We start from the raw sequence: 11,459 nt of genomic DNA, 5'->3' as shown, positions 1-11,459 counted from the left end.
TCAACTATTTGGTTTCCCTGAGGTACAGTTTGTGTAGGAACAGCACAACAGCTGCTTGATTAGGACTCCTTTGATTTTTTTTTTAATATCACTATATAAATTTTGGCCTCCATGCCTTAGATTTCGGAGCCCCTTCCAGTGAGAGACTCTTCTCTGACAGGACATTTATACATGCATACAACTCAGAATAACTTTTCTCATGGCCTTTGATGTTTTTCTCCTGCCTACTCCTCTCCAGTTTGTCTAGGTTCGCCAGAAAGCAGTGTGCTAAAGAGCTCACTAAATACTTGAGTGATTCCTCAGGGATGGACTTGCTAAGTTGCCAATTAATATTTCCCGATACTATCCAGGCCTGAAAACAGGAGAGGAAATTACATTCCCATTAGCTGGGAATGGTTTTACGTCCCTTTCATGGTAATATGAGAGTATACCCTCTTCATTTATCTTATTTACCCGAGCATTGTTCTAAATCAAATATGATCAGTATGTTAAATAATAACAGCAATAATGTATAACAATCAGATCAGAAGGTAAGGAAAAAAGCTGGCAAGCAGAGGTACGGGGTAATTCATGTGAAATCCAGGGGTACCATCTCTCCAGGGGAGGAAGTGTTCGGCCTGGGGCGGGGGTACAACAGGGAATGAGAAAGTTCGGGCATTCTGAGAATCTGGCACTGGATTAATGTGAAATGTCCTAGAAGAGTGTCCTGCAAGAAGGAGTCAGTTAGAGGAAGTGGAGGGACACAAAAGCTGCATTATTAGCACAAGCAGGCATAACCCTCACCCCAGCTAGGAATGTGATGTGTGCTCATGGTCTGTGAGCAACCCTAGATTTAGGAGGCAGGGTGTGGAAGCAGCACAGAACCAAGGGTCTGAAGAGCCAGCCTCTGGTTTTGGTGAGGTTATTTACTAGCCAACTGGTTTTGGACAGGTCAGTTGATCACTCTAGGCTTCAGTCTATCTGAGAAATCAGAAAAAACATCTTGGTCTCTAACACTTTACAAATTTGGGGCTCTCACAGACCCTAGGATCGTCCACGTCAAGAGCAAGCGCTTCCACACGGACACCTTCAAGCTCTGAGGGGATAAAAGCAGGTTGTCGATAGCCTGGCTCCCTCTGTCTCTCCCACTCCTCGGCCCTCCCCAGGCTCCGGCCCCTCCTATGCTGACTTCCTAGTAGTATTTAACAGACAGCTCACTGGCTTATAACGTAAATGGTCTTTTTCTTTCACCCTGTTTCTCATATTGTACAGATGTGTCTACCTTATAAGATGTGAGCTCTTGAGGGGCGATGCATGACTTGCTTTGCAGCTCTGCTACCTGCCCCCTACCCTGCGCCCCCCAGCCATGAGCAGGGAATACTTAAATGGTATTGGCGAGAGTCAAGATGACTGACTTTTCATAGTTCCCTTTGTTTCTACCCTATGACTGGGTTTCTTGCACATTCTCCACACCTCCTCTCTCCATCACTTCAGAATCCATGTCATCACCAAGCCCTATCAGCTTTACCTCCCAGATTCCTCTCAACCCCATCTGTCAGCCGTCCCATCTCCACCACCAAGCTCTAGTCCCAGGGGACCACCATCTCTCGTCTGAATTCCTGCAGTGGCCTCCCAACTGACGTCGCAGGTTTGATTTGATTTTTTATGTATGTATGTATGTATTATTTATTTATTTATTTTGCGATACGCAGGCCTCTCACTGTTGTGGCCTCTCCCGTTGCGGAGCACAGGCTCTGGATGCGCAGGCTCAGCGGCCATGGCTCACGGGCCCAGCCGCTCTGCGGCATGTGGGATCTTCCCGGACCGGGACACGAACCCATGTCCCCTGCATCGGCAGGCGGACTCTCAACCACTGTACCACCAGGGAAGCCCTTATCCTCTTTTATTTTCATCAAAGCCTTTACACCTTCCTGATCTGTTCTTGTTTACTTATTTGTTTTGGTAAACTTCACTGGGGGGAGGGAGCCATTTCTCCTATTTGCCATTCTTTCCCTGGCACCTAAAACAGTGCCTGCTATGTAGTAGGTGCTCAGTAAATGTTCATTGGATGAATTAATGAAGGCATGCTCACAGGCAAGGAACTTGTGCTAGAAAAGCAGCAGTGTGAGACAAAGCGGGACAGGTGAGTGAGGGTCACACCAAGAAGGCTCTTAGTTGCCAAACTGAGTTTGGATATTATTCTCTGGGGAATGGAGTGTCTGTCATTGATGGTTTTCCAATAGAGGAGAAGCATGGTCAGCATTTGAGGAAGTTTGATTTGGCAGCCATGTGTAAGTCATATTCAAGAGAGAAAAATTAAAGACATTGCTTCAATCCATGACATAAAGAGCTTAGTGTCTGGCCCATAGTGAGTCTCCAATAAATGAATGTTATCACCAAGCACTGTGGCAGGCACTGGGAGATACAGAACAAAAAGCCAAGATCAATAAACCTTTCTACCTCAAAAGAATTCTTCCTAAACCCTAGTGTCACATTCCTTCCCTCCCCTTTTTGTCAAACTTCCATTAATATTAATATATATTATATTCTCAGGGCTGTCATGTTTAGGCTCTTTTAATCAGGCTACCCACCTCCAGCGTGCCTCTGGCTTAAATTTCGCTTTCCCCGTTTCCTGTATTTTGCTGGTGCCAAGTCACGTAGCTTTTGCCTCCACACTGCCCCCACCCCCTTAATTGTAAAAGCACCACGTGCTTTCTGTAAAAATTTCCAAAAACTACAGAAGCGCCCAAAGTAAAAAAATGGAAATGCCTTGTCTTTTCCTCATTCCTTCCCACAACCTCACTCCCTGGATTTCAACTCTGTGATAATCTGGCATCCCAAATCTTGTTCCTAGCTCCTCTTTTCCATCTGCACTCCAGTATCTGAACTAAAGGCATGGTTTTTCACCTCTTCTCTTTGATTTTTCCCTTCAGTTCAGCTTGAAAAACATTTATTGAGTGCTATGTACCAAGTCCTACACCAGACACTGGAAGTACAAAGACAAAACAGTGAAAGAGGTCCACATTTAAAAAGCTGTTGTACTTGGGCAAGTTACTTACTCTCTTTGACACTTACTTCCTTATCTGTAAAATGGGGATAAGCTCAGTACCTTCTTTATGGGGTTGGATGAGGATTAATGAGATGATACATAGAAAACTCTTTGCATAGTACCTGGTACATTGTATCTGCTCTATAAATGTCAATGACAACAATGATAATGATGATAATCTTTGCCTTGGAGGAGTTTATAGGTTAATGAGGAAACTTGAAGAATAAGAATTACCTAGGTGAAGAAAGATGGGAAAATATTTTTGGAAAAGCAGAGACCAGCAGTTTAAATGAAATTAAAAGGTAAAGTTAGAGAGCTGGAAGAATAAAAAGTAACAGCTTGGACTTATCCTCTAAGAATATTTCTCAAAACTACCTGCATTAGTCCTACTCGGGGGTGCTTGTTTAAAATGCAGATTTAGTGGCCCCACCTCCAGCAAATTTGGTAAATTCAAACAGTGGAAATGTTGAATACATCAGGACAAATGAACAAGCTACAGTTATAAGCATTAACACAGATACACCTCAATAACTCAATATTAAGCGCAAAAAATAAGACACAGAAAATACATACAGTAAATGTCAAAATACAACAAAGACTAAAACAGGCAAAACTAAATACTATATTGCTTAAGTAATAAGGACACACAAACTGTAATGAAAAGAAAAGGATTTATTAATATAAAATTCAGGGTAGAGGTTAACTAGAATGGTGAAGAAGGATGCTAAGTTTCTATTTCTTAAGTTGGGTGCTGAGCATAGAGTTTCTTTTTATTATAATTCTTTAATATGCATTATTTATATACTTTTTATTTACAAGATATTTCACAAGAAAAAAGCAAATAGGAAAACAGAATAGTCTTCCAGAGACTGACCTTTTCCACTTTTTTAAAAAAAAAAAAATTTATTTATTTATTTATTTGGCTGCGCCAGGTCTTAATTGCCATGCACGGCCCTGCGGGATCTTTAGTTGCAGCACGTGGGATCTAGTTCCCTGACCAGGGATTGAACCTGGACCCCCTGCATTGGGAGCACAGAGTCTCAACCACTGGACCACCAGGGAAGTCCCTGACCTTTTCCACTTAAACCTCATAGAGTTGAGTTACACTAAGAAAGGAGAGAGAAAAAAATAAAAGACCATCCAAAATGCCTGGGTCTGAACAAACACCAGGCCAATCTCCTCCATTTTTTCTCAATCACACACTCACACTTTCTCACTTTTCCTTCAGCTAAAAAATAAACCCTCCCTTTATGTATATCAATTAGTGCAAACGACTGTTCAGAAGATTACAAGCCCACCCTCCTATAAATAGCCAAATTCATACCACTGTCTGAATGGAGGATGCCCTGCTATATTAATAATGCTCTTGCGAACATCCTTTTTTTTTTCCTCTCAGAAAAAAATGTTTCCACATTTTAGATTATTTCCACAGGGTGTGAACATTTTATAGCTCTCGTTGCTTGCTGCCAAATCATCTTCCGAGTGAATTGTACCAGTTTACAATGCTACCAGCAATAAATGACTACCAGTTTCACCACACCCTCATCCTCAAAAAACATTTTTGCTAATTTAATAGACATGATTCTTACATCTTGTTTTAATGTACATTTCTTTATCAGTGAAGTTGAACATTTTTTCCTATGTTAGCTTCTTTATTTCTTCTGTTGTTTGTCATTCTTGTGTTTAGGGTATAGGATCAGAATCAAAGAACTCCACTATTTGAGGAAGTTACTTTTTTCCTGCTCCCTTCCCTTCCCCTCCCTGCTTTATTACTTTTTTACTTCATAAGTTACACATGTTCATTTTAGAAATATCAGAAAATATAATTAAGCAAACAAGAAAGGTAAAATCACCTATTGCCCCACCTTCCAGAGATAATCACTACTGTTTATTGTACATCCTTTTAAACTTTTTCTCTAACAAAGATATTCACAAACATATCACATAACCTTTCTGAGCCTGTTTCCCCATCTATAAAATGAGAGTGCTTTTCTTCAAGTTGATAATTAAATAAGCTGGTGTATGTGAAAATGATTTATATGCTGCAGGATGTTATATAAATATAAATGCAAGTTTCTGTGCTTATTCCATAAAATACCCTTTATTCTGCCAAACAGAACGGTGACACTTTGTTCCCTGAATGTAGCCTACCCTCTCCAGAACATGCTTCTCTCTAGAATGACTTGCTGCCTCAATTCTTCAGACTAAACAAGTATTCACTTATTTTTTTTTAAAATTCAATATGTAAGATATACAAAAGGGGAATTCCCTGGTGGTCCAGTGGTCAGAACTCAGCACTTTCACTGTCATGGGCCAGGGTTCAATCCCTGGTCGGGGAATTAGGTTCCCACATGCCATGTGGCGTGGCCAGAAAAAAAAAAGATATACAAAAGGTATAAAGAGTAGAGCAAGAGCAACCATGTACCTACCATGCAGCTTAAGAAATTTCAAAAAAGAAGGAAAGAAAGAAAAATGCTTTTACACTTAAAGTATACACCAATACACTAAAGTTTCCTGTGAACCCCTCCCCAAATATAGCCCTTCTCCAACCCATATTTCACTCTCCTGAATTTGGTATTTCTCACTCTTATGCCTTTATATTTATTTATGCTCTCTGTCTCTCTGTATATATTTGTATGGATATATTGATATAGATCCCTAAGCAATGTATAATATTATTTTGCATAAACTTGTTTATATTGTATATGAATGAGTATCGAGGTACGTATCCTGTACCACCCCAAATATTATGTTTGTGAGATTCATTCATGTTGGTACATATACTTAATTTCCTTGCTTTAATATTCAGTGTATAATCACAGCACAATTCATCTGTTTTCCTGATGATAGCTATTAGGTCATTTCTGGTTTTTGCTGTCACAGGTATTTCTGTGTATTTTGGTACGTCTCCTTGTGTACATGGGTAGGAGTTTCTCTGGGTATACATACCTAGAAGTGAAATTCTGAAGTCACAGGGTGAGTGCATCTTTAGCTAGATATTGCCAAATTATTCTCCAAAGTGGTCGTACTAATTTCCATTCTCACCAGAAGTATATAAATATTTCCATTACTATTCTTTCTTGGCAATCCTTAGTTTTGTCAGACTTTTGAATTTTTGCAATCTGATGGGTATGAAATAACATTTCATTGTGGTTTTAACATGCATTTCCCTGATTAGTAGGGAAGTTGAACAACTTTTACAGGTTTATTGGCTGTTGAGTGAATTCTATGTTCATAAAGTACCCATTCTTTAGATCCCCTTTAAAACATTCCCTCTCCAGGAAATATTTCTACATCTCCTCTATCAAGCGATGGGTTCTCCTTTGGATCTCTATAACCCTTTCCATATCTTGGGTTTCACTCACTTTTTATTCCATCTTGTACTCTCATTTGTATACTTGTCTAAAGAGCAGAGACTATGTTTAACTTAACTTTATGACCACATTAGTACCTAAGTACAACATTTCATAAATCTTTGTTGAATCAAATCATACTCCTTCCCAGCTTATAAAATCTTAGTCTCCTGTTGTCTATAGGGGAGAGTTGAATCTCCTTAGTATAGAATTTAAGACCCTTATGTGGGCTCTGGCAACAACTTTCCTTTCCTGACTCTTCTCCTGGTATGACCCTGCCTTCTGCCCCAGATACTGGGTTCTTTGTCCACAATGAGGTCCCAGTACTCAAATGTTTGGCTTCTCTCCTTGCAGTCAGGATGGCAGGTTGATCCCACCTGTTTTAGCTGCCCATCAGATTATAAGAGAAAATCTAGGGATCCTGAAGTTAGAAGCTTGCTTTTATTAATGAGCAGGGATTTTGCCCTGAATCTGTCATTTGTGTACTAAGAGTTCATACATTTCTTTATCTAGGTGGCTTGGGTTCAAATGAAGAAAACCCAAAACACTTAACTTCAGCACCTTAGCCTAGAGTCTAGGCCTGGATGCAGCCTGTCCTACCTCTTCAGAGTCAGAGGCATATCACAAACAGAATATATGAATACATGCCCAACCCACATTGTATTTTCCCAACTGATTCATTTTAATTCAGTAAACACTTATTATTTACCTACTACATCTAGGCTCAGTCCAAGGTGCTAGGGATACAGATATAAACATGACCGTTCTCTCGAGGAGCACATAGAGTAGTTGAAGGAGACAGACATAACAGACACATATTTTCAATACAAAGAAGAATATGGGAGCCACAGAAGTGCTATCTTGAGAGTCAAGGAAGACTTCCTGGAGGAGATGTCACTTAGAGCAATTGGTATATGAATGAGTAGATGAATACAAGGCATGATCTTGAAATTAAACTTTCTTTAAGCTTCACGCATGAATTCTGCCACATAAGACACTCTGATTCATGGGATGTTGCCAGTGATTCCTGAACTGAACAATGTGATTGGTACTTATGATTTGGAAAGCTCATCTCTGTATTGTGAGGAGGCAGTTCCAACTTGGCCATTTTCCTACCAGACTGGACATGGGTCAGTTAACTGACTGTTGTCTTAGGGAGAAACATGGCTACATATGTGTGTGTCTCTCCCATTTTTTTTCTGTGATAGTTTACATATATTTGGAGTCTCACAGTATTCTACATTGCCCTGTTCTGTAAATACAAATGGTAGTAGAAATGTCCCCAGTTTGCCTGTAATCTCATGAGCAGCCCAGGAAGATTTTTCCATACTCCACTTCTGGAGGAACCCATAGGAAAGTGGCATTCCACAAAGGAGGTGAGCATTCTGCCATCTGTATACCAATCAAAGGGAATGAGGAGTGACAAAGGAAGAGGGTATTTATAATCCCTCTCACCAAAAGGGTCTACCCATTCCCCAACCAAAAATCCATGGTACCCAAGGAAAGAGAAGGTTATACCCTCTGCAAAGATGGGGTGTCTTTCCAAAGAGGTTCCACTTGGACATTTTTTTTTTTTTTAAGATTTTTTGATGTGGGCCATTTTTAAAGTCTTTGTTGAATTTGTTACAATATTGCTTCTGTTTTTGGTTTTTTGGCCTCGAGGTATGTGGGATCTTAGCCCCCTGACCAGGGATTGAACCCACACCCCCTGCATTGGAAGGCGAAGTCTTAACCACTGGACCGCCAGGGAAGTCCCCACTTGGACTTTTTGAAGCATCATGTGGCTTCTGCTCTTTGAGGAGGCTGCAGTGAAGTGAGTTAGGAAGTAAGCAGGGCACATACACACATGCACGTGCCCCATACACCGTACATTTTCACAATTTCCTGACTTTGTTTACATTGTTTCCCCAACTTGTGCTTTCTCATCCTTTCCACTGGCCTTCCCTGGAAGCCTTGCTTACATGACACCTCTTCTAGGAAATCTTCTTGTATCACCTAGTAAAAATCAACTGTTCTCTGATCTGTACTCCCTAATCTGTGTTGATGTCTAAAAGTTCCTTGGGAGTGCTTTGCCATGTCTGGGCATCATGTTCTTGGCAAATGGGGCCTCACAAATCTCTCAACTCAGCTCACGAGGTAGCCCCTACCGTGAACAAGGATTGGCACATCAGCACACAATAGTGTTCATATACATGGGTTTTTTAAAAAAAAATTTATTGGAATATAATTGATTTACAGTGTTGTGTTAGTTTCTGCTGTACAGCAAAGTGAATCAGTACACATATGCATATATCCACTCTTTTTTAGATTCTTTTCCCTTATAGATCATTACAGAGTATTGAGTAGAGTTACCTGTGCTGTACAGTAGGTTCTTATTAGTTATCTATTTTACATATAGTATATATAGGTTTTGGGTCAAACGCATTTTGAATCCTGCCTATGTCACTAATTAGGTGTGTAATCTTTGGAAAATTAGTTAACCTTTCTGAGTCTCAGTTTCCTCATCCTTAAATTGGAGAATTCTACTATAGTTGACCCTTGAACAACTCCTAGATTAATCTTCATGTAATATATAGTCAGCCCTCAGTATCCGTGGTTCCTCAGCATCCAAGGATTCAACCAACCACCAACCATGTAGTTCTGTAGTATTTACTATTGAAAAATATCTGCATATAAGTGGACTTGTGCAGTTCAAACCCATGCTGTTCAAGGGTCAACTGCAGTTTCTGACTCATAGGCCTGTTGTGAAGATCAAAAAGGTAGTGCATATCAAACATGTAGAAGTGGACCTGGAGGGCACTCATTACAAGTTAGCTATTGTTACTAGTAACTCATGGTCATCCTTGTAGATGTGTAATAGGCTTGCCATGAGAGAACCCTGCTCATGCAGGCTTGTCTCAGTATCCAGTCCCATGGAAGAGTCCCATATTCTTTGCCCCATTTATCTCTCTTTTCTCCATACCTTGATCTGGCTACCTCCTGAGCTCGTGGATCCTAATATATCTCTTGATAGGTCCTTGTATTGTCCTTTGTCTATAGTCTTGAGACCGCAGTAATGCCTTGTGGCTTATTTTAACCCCAGCCCGGAAGCCAATGCCCCAACTCCATTCTGGGCTGACTTCCTGGCTTCCTCCTGCAACTTCTGAGCCTGTTGTTGTCAGCTGTCCCTGGACCAGGACCTGGGTGTTCAGAAATGTTTGTTGAAAGGTTTCCAGAGGCAATTAGGCATGTGCAAGAAGTGAATGAACACCTTCTCATTGATATGCTGTCTAAAAACTGTGCGCTGGTGTTGAATGGTGATTTGCCAGAGATTTTAGAACCAGAAAGAAAGACCTAGGCTTGATTCCCAATTCTGAATCTTATGACCTTGAGCAAATAACCTTTTTGTGCCTGTTTCCTCACTTATAAAATGAGAGTAACTATATCTTTCTCATAGGATTATTGTGAAGATTAAATGAGACAATATAAAGCACCTAGCATGTTCTAGAACATGGTAAATAGTTGGTAAATGGCTGCAATTATAAACACATAGTTAAAAAATTTTGCTCCTTTCTGAAAAACTGTGAGGTTGAAGAAGTGTCAAAAGTCAAAATACCTGGCAGGAGGTAAGCTCAGACACAAGGTCCAGGATATCTAAATACCTGAAGTACAAGGCAAACTAGATTTTCTTCCAACAGTGATAGATAACACAAGGTTTAATGAAGATGAAAACTGGCTTTCAATAGAGACCCACTTCATGGTATTCTGTAATTTGCTATGTGTTATCCCCTTTGTTCTGGTGCTAGCCTTAGTTTACTTACTCAAGTTGTTCAGTCTATAGGAATACAGAGAAATGAGATCAGAGATTGCATAAGTCAAATGGAGTACTAGCTTTATTACTGGCTACTTCTGCTCAAAAGACTCATTGAATATATGGAGACAGACTTGTCAGAGCGGAGCAGAGTGCCCAGCTAGCTCATAGTTCTTTTAATGCAAAATTTTACCATCAGCATATTTGGCAATACTACCTTTGAACAACCTTATTCCCCTCTCCATACACCCAAATGTCCTAGGACATATGTATTAGTTTTCTACTGAAGTCTGAGCAAGCTTGACTGGATTTTTTGCTCAAGTCTTATAAGACAAGGTAAAAACGTTCTCTGAACTGGGCTGTTATCTTGAGGATCTGGGGAAAAATCTGCTCCCAAGCTCATTTAAATTGTTGACAGAGTCAAATTTCCTTGCATTTGTAGATCTGAAGTCCTTGTTTCCTTGCTGGCTGCTGGTCAGGGGTTACTCTCAGCTCTTCAAGGCTGCTCTCAGGTCCTTTCCATGTGGCCCCCTCCATCTTTAAAACTGTCAATTGCCCATCAAATCCTTCCTGTGCTTTGAGCCTCTTTGACTTCTTCTGCTACCACCTAAAGAAACTCTCTGCTTTTAAAGGGCTCATGTGATTACCTGGATAATCTCCCTATCTTAAGATCAGCTGATTAGTAACCTTAATTACACCAGCAAGAGCCCTTCAAAACATTACCTAGATTAGTGTTTGAATGGATAACCAAGCATGGAATTTTGGGCATCATCTTAAAATTCTGTCTACCCCAGCATAGCTACAACCTCCTGAAAAGCTATCCCTCAAATTAATTCCTTAACATTTGATCTTTAAGAGTGATGAGAAGCTATAACCTCAGATTTTCCAGCCTTTTATAAAAGAGGCTATATGTATCCAAAGCCCTACATATATTCATACAAGACAAAGAACCAAAGCAGTCCAAAGTGTTGCCATCTGTCCTAAGGAATCCATCCTTCTGGAAATTTTCTATATGAACTATATAAAAAGCAAATCTTAAAACTCCAACAGTAAGGATGCTACATTTGTTAACTATTCACATGGGGTTTATTTACCCAAATTTCTGTCTTTGAGAAGTTAATGATCTCTCTGGGAAGATTGACAGGTAAATAACTAATTGTAATTCTATGAGTTAAGTGCTATAATAGAGCCATATAAAGGTACACACTTCCTGGAATTGAAGATACCTTTGATTGTGGGGTACACCATCAAATTCCAACAGCTTTTTGGGACATTGAGAATATCTTAT

The sequence above is a fragment of the Phocoena phocoena genome, chromosome 2 (assembly GCF_963924675.1).
Source record: "Phocoena phocoena chromosome 2, mPhoPho1.1, whole genome shotgun sequence".
NCBI classification, from domain to species: Eukaryota; Metazoa; Chordata; class Mammalia; order Artiodactyla; family Phocoenidae; genus Phocoena; species Phocoena phocoena.
Note: the sequence above shows the minus strand (reverse complement) of the source record.